We start from the raw sequence: 13,620 nt of genomic DNA on the forward strand, positions 1-13,620 counted from the left end.
TAATCCCAAAATATATTTGTGTCAAATATATCCTTGAGCAATTCTTATTTAGAAGATTCCATAAATATTTTCCATTCTAATCCTTGGCATCTTGCTCATGTCCTTTTTTTTTTTTTTTTTTTTTTTTTAAGCAACTTATTAAAAATTGAGGTAAAGTCCCCCCCCCCCTTTTTTTTTTCTTGGCTAAAGCAATCAGGGTTAACTTGCGCATCTAGGAAGTGTGAAGTGTCTGAATCCAGATTTAAACTCAGGTCTTCTCATTTTAGGGCTGGTGCTTTATCCACTGAGTCACCAAGCTGCCCTCATCTTTGCTATTCTTTAAATGATTAATTTCATTTTCTGTGCCTTTTCTTTGAAAAGATTTTCCCCTGTTTCTCATTGTTCAAATCTCTTATTTTTGGATTCATGGAACTTCACTGAGTAGAGCTTTTTCTTTCTCTATGTTCCTTAAGCCATTAGGACATTGGAGGTATTTTGGTTTCAATATTTTTACCCAGTTACATTCAGATCTAATTTTTTACATTTGTATTTAAGATTTTTGACTCTAAGTTCTCTCCCTTATTGTCACCCACAATGAAGAAATTATAAGTGAAATTATGCAAAACATTTCCCCAAAAGTCAAATTGTGATGGGGGCAGCTAGTTGGTGTATTGGATAGAGCACCAGGTCCAGTGTGATGGGGTTCTGTCACCACATATTGGGGAGATAGAATATAGGACCCCCAAAGCATATTGGAGTTGTGGTGAGGTGTCTCAAAAGAAATTGTGAGTTTATGGCAGGCGGGAAGGAGAGGAAAAATTAGAACAAAAGGTTTGGCAATGTCAATGTTGTAAAATTACCATGCATATATCTGGTAAATAAAAACTATTAAAATAAAAAAAAGAAAGAAAGAAAAGAAATTGTGAGTTTAGATGACCTGTAGCTGCAGCAACAAAGCTTTTATTGTGCTGATTGTAGCAGGCTAAATCCATATGAGCTTTTATAAAGAAAAAGAGATTGAACAACTACCAAGGGGGTAAACACAAAATAAGGCAAAAGCGGCCACTAAGGCATGACCATGAACACTGGGGGACCTGACACAGTAAGAGGGACATCTGTGTAAAATGTGTGGAGTCTGGAGAGGGGGTTAATAATTGAGAAATCATGAAGGGCCCTTTTGCAGAAGTAGCCTCTGAGCAGAATCCGGAAGGGAGGCAGAGGAGAAGACAGGCAGCACCTGGGGCACAGGGACAACTCTGGTTGTGGTACCAAGCAGGAAGATGGGCTATGACTGAAGGGCATAAGTGATGGAGGCCAGTGTGGCTGGAACAGAAGTCTAAAAAGAAATTGATGGTGTCTGATGAGGGCCCAACAATGGAAAGATTCACACCTTTAAGAGAGCATATATAAGCTAGGAGTCTCAACCAGGATTGACTCTGGGAGATTCACAAGTCAGGATTCAGTCTGGGATATTCACAAGCCACAGAAGAATCAAGACTACAGAAGGCCTCTAAGAAAAACTAGCCAACCCCCAAATGAAGGAGATAAGACTTTGAGGACAATAAAGGATTTGGACTTTTAAGTCCTGGCTGCATTTGGGATGATTACTCTGAACTGAAACGAAGGCTATCTCCAGAAGCCCCCCCCAAGAAACCTGCTCCCAGAGAAAATTACAATTTAGAGAAGAACATTACAGTATATGAATGTTATGAAATATTATTGTTGTTTAAGAAACGACCAATAGTGTGATTTAAGAGAGGCCTGGAGAGATTTAAAGGAACTGATGCTAAGTGAAATGAGCAGAACCAGATCTTTATATACGGCAAACACAGGACTATATGATAATAAATTCTGATGGATATGTGTAGCGTGCTGTCGTCTCCAGGATCTGCCGATCGCTCTCTGGGAGGAGATCTGCTGTGTCAACTCAAATCTCTCGGACAGATTCTTCTTCCTGTAGAGAACTGTTGTCTCCAGACAGTTGCTGTTAACTCTTGTCCAGAGAAGTGACTTCCCTTCCTGCAGAGAGCCGGGTCAAGCCTGATTTAGCATAGAGACTTCTCCTATCTCTGGAGTGATATCCTCTTTATGCAAGGGCTTCTGGGAAGAACCACTCCAACCAATGAGCTTGCTCCTCCCAAGCACGCAAGCTCTTCCTTAGGAATTCACAAGTCAAACTACCAGGATGGGTCACATCCATTTGCCAGATTTCATTGGTCTCAAACCATGAGGGTTCTTTCCTGGAGGGAGTGTAGGAGCGTGGAAAGGAAGACAAACTGTACAGCTTTTTACTATGCTCCTAGCTTCCTCTCTTGTGATTCCAAATTGTAAACGTAAAGCTCGAGCAGCCTGATGATATTTAGAATGAGATTCTTGTGCTTCCTGAAATAAAGGACTACTGGCTAACATGGTTAAAAGGCTATCTGCCTTTGAATTTCCATCAAAATAGGACCTGGGAGTCCACTATGTGAGTGAACATGCAAGATATAAATCTTGCCTGGATGTTTTCTCACTTGCTCTTGAAGTTCCTTAAAGAGCTGATAAATATTAGAGGCTGCAAATTTTATTTGGGCTGTGGCAATTCTTTGTACTACACCTACTGAATAGGCTGAATCAGTAATTATATTTACGTCTCCTGGGTAATAAGTAAGAGCTAGCATGATAGCAAATAATTCATTCTGTTGAGTGAACTGAAAAGGAGTCCTGATTACTCTCTTTATGGTTAAATCATGAGAGTATACAGCACAAATATTTTCTTTGGAGGCGTCTGTAAAGATTGTTGGTCCTTTAAAAGGAACCTTAGAAACCTTTTCTTCAAAAATCCATCGCCAATTATGTAGTAATCGGGTTATCTTTAATGGAGATCCATGTGCAAAATTTGGAGCAGTGGCCAATAAAATTTGCCATTCTGGGATGGTCTCACAGCATACATTAATTTGTGCGTTAGTATAGAATGTGTATATTTTTTCAGGACTTATTCCAAATAATTGTGTTACTCTCTTAATAACCTAACAGATATAGCTCTCTTCAATAAGATGATTCAGAGCAGTTCCAATTGTTCATTGATGAAGAAAGCCATATACCCCAAAGAAAGGACTGTGGGAACTGAATATGGACCAAAACGTAGCATTTTCACTCTTTTGTTGATGTTTGCTTGCATTTTTTATTCTTTCTCAGATTTTTTTCTTCTTTAACTGATTTTTCTGGTGCAAGATAACTATATAAATGTGTGTGTGTGTGTGTGTGTGTGTGTGTGTGTGTGTGTGTGTAGGATTTAACATATTTAATATATTGGACTACCTGCCATCTAGGGGAGGGCATGGGGGCAAAGAAGGAAAAATTTGAAACTGAAAATTTTGCAAAGGTCAATGTTGAAAAATTACCTATGCATATGTTTTTTAAATAAAAAGCTTTAATAAAATTTTAAAAAAGAAAAAGAACAAATAATATTAGCTGTGTTGCTTTTGTTTGTGCAAAATCTTCTCTCTTTTCCAAATATCTGATAGGCAAACTATCCCTTGTTCTCCTAGTTTCCTTAAAGTATCCCTCTTATGCCTAAATCATGCACCCATTTTGACCTTGTTTTACTCTTCTTTTGATGTAGGTCTATGCCAAATATCTGATGTAAGGTTTTTCAGTTTTCTCAGAATTTTTGTGAAACACTAAGTTCTGATCCCAGAAGCTAGAGTTTGGGGTGGGGGGGAGGTTATCAAACAGTAAATTACTATAGTCATTGATTTTGTATCATATATATATATATATATATATATAACTTATTCCATGGATCCACTACATCAAAACCATATACTTTCGATGACTGCTGCTTTATAGTAGAGTTTTAGATCTGGTACTCCTAGGTTTTTGTCCTTTTTTTTTTTTCCCCCTTAATTTTCTTAATTTGTTTGACCTTTTATTGACTAGATGTATTTTGTTATTTTTCTAGCTCTATAAATTAATTTGGGGGTAGTTTGAGGAGTTTGATTGGTATGGCACTGAACAAGTAAATTAATTGACAAATTTAGATAGAATTGGCATTTTTATTTCATTAGCTCAAACTACCCTTGAGTAGTTTATATTTTCCTGTCTGTTTAGATCTGATTTTATCTGGGTGAAAAGTGTTTTGTTATTTTGTTGAAGTTCCTGACTTTGTCGTGGCAGGTAAACATCCAAATGTTTTATTTTGTCTACCATTATTTTAAATGGAATTTCTCTTTCTGTTTCTTACTGCTGGGCTTTGTCAGTAAGATATAGAAATTCTGATAATTTCTGCGGGTTTATCCTGCATTCAGCCATTAATTGTTTCAAGCAAGTTTTTTCATCTGCAAAATATGATAGTTTTATCTCTTCATTGCCTACTCTAATATCATTAATTTCTTTTTCTTATTGCTAGAAGTAAAATTTCTTTTTTTTTTTTTAATTTTATTTTATTCATTTTTCCAAATTATCCCCTCCCCCCCGATGGCAGGTAATCCCATACATTTTACATGTGTTACAATATAACCTAGATACAATATATGTGTGTAAATACCATTTTCTTGTTGCACATTAATTATTAGCTTCCGAAGGTATAAGTAACCTGGGTAGATAGACAGTAGTGCTAACAATTTACATTCGCTTCCCAGTGTTCCTTCTCTGGGTGTAGTTATTTCTGTCCATCATTGATCAACTGGAAGTGAGTTGGATCTTCTTTATGTTGAAGATTTCCACTTCCATCAGAATACATCCTCATACAGTATTGTTGTTGAAGTGCACAGTGATCTTCTGGTTCTATTCATTTCAATCAGCATCAGTTCATGTAAGTCTCTCCAAGCCTCTCTGTATTCCTCCTGCTGGTCATTTCTTACAGAGCAATAATATTCCATAACCTTCATATACCACAATTTACCCAACCATTCTCCAATTGATGGACATCCATTCAACTTCCAGTTTCTAGCTACAACAAAAAGAGCTGCCACAAACATTTTGGCACATACAGGTCCCTTTCCACTCTTTAGTATTTCTTTGGGATATAATCCCAATAACAGCAATGCTGGGTCAAAGGGTATGCACAGTTTGACAACTTTTTGGGCATAGTTCCAGATTGCTCTCCAGAATGGCTGGATTCTTTCACAACTCCACCAACAATGTATCAGTGTCCCAGTTTTCCCACATCCCCTCCAACATTCATCATTATTTGTTCCTGTCATTTTAGCCAATCTGACAGGTGTATAGTAGTATCTCAGAGTTGTCTTAATTTGCATTTCTCTGATCAGTAGTGATTTGGAACAAGAAGTAAAATTTCTAATAAATATTGAATAATAGTGGTGATAGTGGACTTCCTTGTTTCACCCCTGCCTTTATTAGGAATGTGTCTAGCTTCTTTCCATTACATTATAAATAATGCTTGATCATGGTTTTAGATAGATACTGCTTATCATTTTAAGGAAAACTTTATTCCTATGCTCTCTAATGTCTTTAATAGGAGTAGATGATGTACTTGTCAAAAGCTTTTTCTGCCTCTATTTAGATTATGTGATTTCTACTAGTTTTGTTATTGATATGGTCAATTGTGGCAATAATTTACCTTATATTGAGCTAGCCCTGCATTCCTGGCATAAATCCCACTTGGTCATAGTGTATTATCTTGCTGATAAATTGTTTCAGTTTCTGTGCTATTATTATAGTTAAATTTTTCAATATTTATTTCAAGATTGATCTGTAATTTTCTTTCTTTGTTCTGGTTCTTCCTGGTTTAGATATGAGCACCACATTTGTATCATAGAAGGAATTTGGCAGGATTCTTTTGTCTATTATTTCCATTTCTATTTATTTCACTTAGTATTGGAACTATGTTTTCTTTAAACATTTGGTGGAATTCACTTTTAAATCCATATGGTCCTGGAAATTTTTTCTTAGAAATTTAGTATCACAGGACAAGATAGTCAAGAACTATAGCAATCTAGTGTTTGACAAACACAAAGACTTTTGCTTTTGGGATAATAACTCACTTTTTGACAGAAACTGCTGGGAAAATTGGAAATTAGCATGATAGAATCTAGGCATTGGCCCACACCTAATACCTCATACCAGAATTCTGTTTCTTTAATTCACTCAGGCATTTGCTTCCATTTTATGGGAAAGTTCATCCCATTCACATTTACAGTTATGATTCCCAGTTAGAATTCCCATTCATCCTATTTTCTCCTCTCTTTGCAACCCATTTCTCTTTACCCATGTTTTGTTTCTGACCCACCCCTCTCTTCTATCACCTCTTCGTTCTTCTCTTACCCTTTCTCCTAATGTTTCTGCCCTCTCTTCTACCCAGCCTCTTTTTTTTATTTCCTCTTTCTCCTCATACTTTATAGAGTAAGATACATTTCTATATCAAACTGTGTTGGTATATTATTTGCTTTGTGAGCCAAAACTGATGAGATTAAGATTCAGACAAGGCTCACCCCCTTTCTTCTTTCCCTCTACTGTAAGAGACTGTCTTTTTTTCCTTTTCATGTGATCTACTTTATCCTGTTTTAATTCCCCTTTCTTCTTCTCTTTGTATAATCATTTTTCCATTCTTTAATGTCTTTTTCTTTGATTTCATCACATCAGAGTCAAGCTATTATCCACAGCCTCTGATTATATATGCTCCCTCCAAGTGCTCTATTAAAGGACACAGTTCTCAAATGTGACAAGCAGTATAATTTTCCAGCCTAGGGATGTAAACAGTTTAACTTTTAAATAAGGTTCTCATTCCTGTGAAAAGGCTTTTGTATGCAGTGCCAGACTTGCTGAACATCAGAGAATCCACACTGGAGAGAAACTTTTAAATGTAATCAATGTGTAAGATGCAGTTCACATCTTGCCAGACATGAAAGAATCCACAATAGAGAGAAAGCTTTTTTTGGTGATTGTTGGGTTTTTTGTTTTGTTTTGTTTTGTTTTTGTTTAGGAGAGGATAGCAATGGGAAGTAGTAGCAATGGGATTGTCCTGCCCCCAGGTCCTCCAATCAAAAATAATACATGCAATAGAACAGAAGGATTGAGAAAGCTTTGAAAAAATATTTTTAATTCATTACTACTCAAAGAAATTCAAGATTTGCAGATGTTTCTTGACACTTTTTTTTTGGTTTTGTGTATATTTAAAATGTTCATTTGATTTCATTCGTTTGAATTTCAAAATTAATAAAGGAATGAGATATTGATAGTTTCTTGTTGTCATTTTCCCTAATGTTGAAAACTTCATAATAAGAAATCATAAAATTATTTTCATGATATTCTCTAGCTTTTAAATCTATATCTTGAATCAAGATTTTTTTATCAGGAAAAAATCCTTGTATCATGGTCACCTACCTCAAATACAGAATGGCCAAAAAAAAAAAAAAAAAAAAAAAAGCAATTCTTCCCATTATAAATATTGATAATCAATGCCAAATTCCTGCATCTTCTTATCCCAGCGTATATGTGTCAAATATATTTTTGAGCAATTCCCATTTAGAAGATGCCATAAAGGGGCAGCTAGATGGTGCAGAGCATAGAGCACCAGCCCTGGAGTTAGGAGAACCTGAGTTCAAATCTGGCCTCAGACACTTAATACTTCCTGGCTGTGTGACTCTGGGCAAGTCACTTAATACTATTTGTCTCAGCAAAAAAAAAAAAAAGAAAGAAAGAAAGAAGATGCCATAAGCCTTTTCCGTTCTAATATTTGTGGCATCTTGCTCATGTCTTTTTTTTTTTTTTTTTTCAGTGACATTCATTCAAAATTGAGGTAGTATCCTCTTCCCCCCCCCCCCCCCCCCCCCGGGGCTGGGGTTGAGTGACTTGCCCAGGGTCACACAGCTAGGAAGTGTTAAGTGTCTGAGACCAGGTTTAAACTCGGGTCCTCCTGACTTTAGGGCTGGTGCTCTATCTACTGCGCCAACTAGCTGCCCTTTTTCTATTCTTTAAAGGATTAATTTCATTTTCTACTGCTTTTTCCTTGAAAATTTTTTTCACTATTTCTCTTCCTTATATTTCTCATTATTCAAAAGTTTTATTTTTGAATTCATGGACCTTACATGGAATTAGATCTTTTTCATTCTCTGTGTTCCATAAGGCATTAGGACTTTTGAGGTATTTTGGTGCCTTTTCTTTTTAATATATTTTTTAATCTAGTATTTTCCCCCAGTTGCATTCAAGCTTATTTTTTACATTTTTTAAAAGAATTTTGAATTCTAAGTTCTCTACCATATTCTCACTCATAATAAAAAAAATTACAAGTGAAATTATCTACTGACATTCAAACTTCACTTTGTACACAGCTCTGGGGGAACCTCATTAGAAAGCTAAGTTCCTCATTTCTATTCAACCCTGAATATTGCTCACCCATCCATCATCAACATTCCCAATTCCTTCAGAAGTTACCTAATTTTTGTTAAGTTGATTTATGAGAAGTTGCCTATTTTTGATGCGGGATAGCTTTCCATGAGGACTATAGAAGGTCTCAAAATGCTCGAACCAATCAACTTCATTCCTGGTGTTTCTCATTTTTGTCTATAAGACTGCTCTGGAAACTATTCTGGGTCACAAAGATGGAAGGATTAGTTGACCTGATTTAAGGATAATTAATAGAACTAGAAATCATTATTGATCACAAAAAATAGATAATTTTTGTTGGAATACATGGGAGAGCTTTTGAATACATGGGAGCCACCTAAGAGTAGCTGCTGGAGATCCAACCCAGAATGGATCGCCCCTTGTGAGAGGATGATAAGAGAAGACTGAGAAGCCATTGTGTTGTCTGACTACTCTCCTCTTCCCTCTGCCTCCCATTTATCTCATTCCTAGTCTGAAACACCTGTGTCAGCAAAGGCTGCCCTGCAACTCCTTCAAATGCTATGATCCACAGCTGTAGAGGCTCTCGGAGAATTGACCTGTCCCTTAACAATTTTGATGTTAAGTTTAAAAGTTTTTGTACAAACAACTAATGCAGACAAGATTAGAAGGGAAGCAATAAGCTAGGAAAACATTACATTCAAAGGATCTGATAAAAGCCTCATGTCTAAAATATATAGAGAATTGACTCAAATGTATAAGAATTCAATCCATTCCCCAATTGATAAATGGTCAAAGGATATGAACAATTTTCAGATGAAAAAAATTGAAAGTATTTGTAGTCATATGAAAAGGTGCTCCAAATCATTATTGATCAGAAAATTCCAAATTAAGACAACTCTGAGATAGAATTACACACCTCTCAGATTGGCTAAGATGACAGGAAAAGATAATGAAGAATGTTGGAGGGAATATGGGAGAAGTGTTTCTACTGGGCTTACATCCCAAAGAGATCTTAATGAAGGGAAGGGAACCCAAATAGCAAAAATGTTGGTGGCAGCCCTTTTTGTAATCGGCAAGAAACTGGAAGCTGAATGGATGCCCATCAATTGGCGAATGCCTGAGTAAATTATGGCATATGAATGTTATGGAATATTGTTCTGTAAGAAACGATGAACAGGATGATTTCAGAAAGGCCTGGAGAGACTTACATGAACTGGTGCTAAGTGAAATGAGCAGAATCAGGAGATCATTATACACGGCAACAAGACTATATGATGTTCAATTTTTTTGTTTTTGTTTTTGTTTTTTTTTTTCATTTAACAAATTATCTTTTTCTTATTATAGCTTTTTATATACAAAACATATGCATTCAACACTGAACCTTGCAAAAACTTCTGTTTCAACTTTTCCCCTCTCCTCCACCCTCTTCTTAGATGGCAGGTAGTCCCATACATGTTAAATATGTTAATACAATATATGTGTGTATATATATATTTTGGTGCAAAAGAAAGATCCAATTTAGAAAGAAGATAAAAATTACATGGGAAGAAAAAACAAAAATGCAAGCAAACAATATCAGAAAGAGTATAAATATCATGTTGTGGTCCATACTCATTTCCCAGTATTTTTTTCCTAGGTGTAGCTGGTTCTGTTAATTACAATTGGAACTCATTTGGATCCTCTCATTGTTGAAGAGAGACACATCTATCAGAACTGATTATGATGTTCAATTCTGATGGACATGGATCTCTTCAACAATGAGCTGATTCAATCCAGTTCTGATTATTCAGTGATGATGAGAGCCATCTACACCCAAAGAGGGGATTGTGGGAACTAAGTGTGGACACAACATACTATTTTCATTCTTACATCTCCCGCTTTCTTTTGTTTTAAAACACAGGTGGTCATATCTTCCCTGACTTTTCAAGGAGGTGAGAACCTCAAAAAGGAGGTAATAACACCATTCCTGACTTCTCAGAAAAAGGAAGTGAGAATACTAAAAAAAGGAGGTGATTACACCCCCCTCGATGTCTCAGGAAGGAAGATGAAAATACCAAAGGAAATGGGAATGGAATCAAACCAGATTAGCGGGTTTCTGAGGGGTCTCACTTTGAAACAGGTGTACATAAATCCATCAATATGGAAGGTGTTACATAACAAACCACATGAATCAACCTGAGGAATTATACATGTCCATAAATCCTAGAAATAGTCCCAAACCAATCTATTGTCCATTACTTCATGTGTCAGGGAATCAATGATTCCTGCAGATTTCGAAGTCCTATACCAGCTTATCATATCTCAGGGAATCCAATGATTCCTGATGGTTTTGAAGTTCTGCAACATTCTTTTTTTTTTTTAAATTAATTTTATAATTATAATTTTTTGACAGTATATATGCATGGGTAGTTTTTTTTTACAACATCCCTTTTATTCACTATTCGAAATTTCCCCCTCCCTCCCTCTACTCCCTCCCCTAGATGACAGGAAATCCCATACATATTAAATGTGTTACAGTATATCCTAGATACAATATATGTGTGTAAAACCAAATTTCTTGTTGCATGGTAAGAATTGGATTCCGAAGGTATAAGTAACCTGGGTAGAAAGACAATAGTGCAAACATTTTACACTCAATTCCCAGTGTTCCTTCTCTGGGTATAGTTGTTTCTGTCCATCATTGATCACCTGGAAGTGAATTAGATCTTCTTTATGTTGAAGATATCCACTTCAATCAGAATATATCTTCATACAGCATTGTTGTTGAAGTGTACAGCGATCTCCTGATTCTGCTCATTTCACTCAGCATCAGTTCATGTAAATCTCTCCAAGCCTCTCTGCTGGTCATTTCTTACAGAGCAATAATATTCCATAACATTCATATACCATAATTTACCCAACCATTCTCCAATTGATGGGCATCCATTCATTTTCCAGTTTCTAGCCACTACAAAAAGAGCTACCACCAACATTTCGGCACATAAAGATCCCTTTCCCTTCTTTAATATCTCTTTCAGATATAAGCCCAGTAGTAGCACTGCTGTATCAAAGAATATGCACAGTTTGATAACTTTTTCAACACAGTTCCAAATTGCTCTCCAGAATGGCTGGATTCTTTCACAACTCCACCAACAATGCATTAGTGTCCCAGTTTGCCCACATTCTCTCCAACATTCATCATTATTTGTTCCTGTCATCTTAGCCAATCTGATAGGTATGTAGTGGTATCTCAGAGTTGTCTTAATTTGCATTTCTCTGATCAGTAGTGATTTGGAACACTCTTTCATATGAGTGGAAATAGTTTCAATTTCATCATCATCATTATCCTTTGACCATTTATCAATGGGAGAATGGTTTGATTTCTTATAAATTAGAGTCAGTTCTCTATATATTTTGGAAATGAAGCCTTTATCAGAACCTTTAACTGTTAAAATATTTTCCCAATTTATTACTTCCCTTCTAATCTTGTTTGCATTAGTTTATTTTGTACAAAAGCTTTTTAATTTGATGTATTCAAAATCTTCTATTTTGTGATCAATAATGATCTCTAGTTCTCCTTTGGTCACAAATTCTTTCCTTTTCCACAAGTCTGAGAGGTAAACTATCCTATGTTCCTCTAATCTACTTATGATCTCATTCTTTATGCCTAAATCATGGACCCATCTTGATCTTATCTTGGTATAGGGTGTTAAGTGTGGATCCATATCTAATTTCTGTCATACTAATTTCCAGTTTTCCCAACAGTTTTTTTTTTAAATAATGAATTCTTATCCCAAAAGTTGGTATCTTTGGGTTTGTCAAAGATTAGATTGCTATAGTTGTACGCTATTTTGTCTTGTGTACCTAACCTGTTCCACTGATCAACTAGTCTATTTCTTAGCCAATACCAAATGGTTTTGGTGACTGCAGCTTTATAATATAGCTTTAGATCAGATACAGTGAGGCCACCTTCATCTGATTTTTTTTTTCATTAATTTCCTTGAAATTCTCGACCTTTTGTTCTTCCATATGAATTTTGTTGTTATTTTTTCTAGGTCATTAAACTAGTTTCTTGGGAGTCTGATTAGTATAGCACTAAATAAATAGATTAGTTTAGGGAGTATTGTCATCTTTATTATATTCGCTCAGCCTATCCAAGAGCACTTAATGTCTTTCCAATTATTTAAAGCTGACTTTATTTTTTGTGGCAAGTGTTTTATAATTTTGCTCATATAATTCCTGACTTTTCTTTGGTAGATGGATCTGCAACAGTCTTATCATCAGTTTTTATCTTAGGGAATCCAATGATTCCCGCAGATTTTGAAGTCCTGTAACAGTCTTATTATCAGCCATGCTCTTTCAATGTCAGATGTTTCTTGAGTTTCCTCCTTTGTTTCAAGGTTTTTCTCTTTTTCTGTCTCTCTCCAGGTGCTCGTTGGCACCCATCTGATTCCTTCTCCATCTATAAAGATACAAGCAAACCCTCTCCCCCAAGCAGTTAACCTATCTAGTCTCTTCCATTCACCACTTTCTGGATATTTCCTCAACACCTGGCAATTATATTGGAGCTGCTCGCACTGGACACTGTCCTTCTGTTGGGTTAAAAAGCTTACATAGATCATTTCCTGTCTTTTCTTGGTTTTAGTTGTCAGGCTAAAAATAGCAAAAGCAGGAGAGAATGGATGAATATATTATTGCGTAATTTATGAACTGATCCACTCAATCTGGAAAACTATCTGGAATTATGATGAAAGACATATAAAACTGTGTATCCCCTTTGTCTCCAAAATACACTATAAGGTCTGTTTGCCAAGATAATTAGGGAAAAAAGAAGCAAATCTTTATATTTTTAAAAGATTGATAGGAGCTCTTTTTGATAACAAAGAGATATGGATTGGGGATGCCATCAATTCTTGAATGGCTAAAGAGCAATGGAATATGACTTAAGATCAATGGCTAATAGCTTTAACAGTGGGGGGTGATGGTGTGTTGAGAACTTTATGAAACTGATCAGCCTATCTCTTCCAGTATTCATCTTCTTATCCCTAATCTATGTAGCTCCATTTGCACTGGGAAATTTAGACACATCTTTAGTCATTTAATAGTCTTCAGGACATCGTAAAAGAACTTTGGATTGTTACACACAATATAATAATAATGAACTTTATGGGCCAAAAATCTAATGTCTGTAACTTTTGCTTATATTTTTGGGAAACTTAAACACTGCCTTCCTAGAGATGGATGATCTAAAGTACTTGTAATCTTGTAAATCATTTTTCATTTAATATCTTCTGAATTTCCCCATTATTTTCATGAAACCAATTTGGATGTTTACTGTTTTTTGCCCAGATGAGTAAATGTGGTACTGTCCAA

At 35.8% G+C, this 13,620-nt stretch overlaps 1 protein-coding gene across 4 annotated transcripts in view; it reads left to right on the forward strand.

The window, feature by feature from the left end:
• The window catches only part of LOC141565030 (zinc finger protein 713-like), an 87,492-nt gene that overhangs the window by 50,879 nt on the left and 22,993 nt on the right, over positions 1 to 13,620 (forward strand). The gene's annotated exons all lie outside the window — the stretch shown is intronic.

This window comes from Sminthopsis crassicaudata, chromosome 3 (genome assembly GCF_048593235.1).
Source record: "Sminthopsis crassicaudata isolate SCR6 chromosome 3, ASM4859323v1, whole genome shotgun sequence".
Taxonomy (NCBI): domain Eukaryota; kingdom Metazoa; phylum Chordata; class Mammalia; order Dasyuromorphia; family Dasyuridae; genus Sminthopsis; species Sminthopsis crassicaudata.